At 39.5% G+C, this 927-nt stretch overlaps 1 protein-coding gene across 2 annotated transcripts in view; it reads right to left on the minus strand.

Moving 5' to 3' along the window:
* The window catches only part of Idgf4 (Imaginal disc growth factor 4), a 7,264-nt gene extending 7,070 nt beyond the window's left edge, over positions 1–194 (minus strand). For both annotated transcript variants that reach the window (XM_018020691.2, XM_026811667.1), the window contains exon 1: positions 107–194. The gene's annotated coding sequence lies outside the window, so the exon portion shown is untranslated. The remainder of the gene's footprint in view (positions 1–106) is intronic.
* Positions 195–927: the final 733 nt, after the last annotated feature.

Genomic DNA, 927 nt, shown 5'->3' on the forward strand with positions numbered 1-927 from the left:
ATGAGGTACACTCGAAAAAGGAATCACTGTAAGAATAATCTGAACAAGGATCCAAGGTTGACTTTTTGCAACGAAAACAAACCGATCGAAAGTGAAGGCGTCTTACCTTTTCGAAACGAAGGAGCAGACTGTCCGTAACGATTTCTACGTCGGGGACTTTGATACGTTGGTCCCGATCGACGGTAGTGGGGCTCGCCGTTTCTTACGTCAGCGTAACGATCTTCCACAAATCGTTTCGCTTCTTCGTGTTGACATGTTCGTTCAGACGAGTAATCAAGGCCACCGAGGGCCAAAGCAATTTCTGAGAACTGAACATACGAGATATCCATCGATCTTCGCGGAATAATCATTGTTCATTAGATTTTTTAATCCCTTGGGAATTAATTCTATCATCATTTTAATAATACCGATGATAATTGATATAGCATTTATATTCGTGGTTTCTGAAACCTTTGATTGTATTAGAAATCTAACTTCGTACTTTATCGGTTCGATAAGGAATGGTATAGAGAAGCAGATTGATTTCCACAAACAAGCAAAGAGAAACTTGACTCTCTTCTGGCTTATCGTATTATCTAACATGTTATTCCGTCGATGAATAATTTCTCGTTAATTTATTGGAACTTGCGACCTTTAACTCGGGTTATCACGTCCATCCTCGATATTCGCTAATCACGGATTCCTGTAAAACTACTACCATCATATTCCTCTGTCTATACTCGCAGTTGAATACGAATTCTGATCCTGTATCGAGTTTCAGCCTAGTTCTGTTCTAAGAATCTCATGCATATTAGAAACGTTCATCGAGAGCGATTAGCTTCGTTCGTGTGGCAACGAAGAAACGTGAAAAAAATGAATCGATTTGCAATCGTTCCGTGTATCAAGGTTTGTTTCGAAGGCATTAAGGATATATTGGCTATACAGTGA

Source organism: Ceratina calcarata, unplaced genomic scaffold (genome assembly GCF_001652005.2).
Source record: "Ceratina calcarata isolate Rehan_Ccalc_2016 unplaced genomic scaffold, ASM165200v1 scaffold233, whole genome shotgun sequence".
NCBI classification, from domain to species: domain Eukaryota; kingdom Metazoa; phylum Arthropoda; class Insecta; order Hymenoptera; family Apidae; genus Ceratina; species Ceratina calcarata.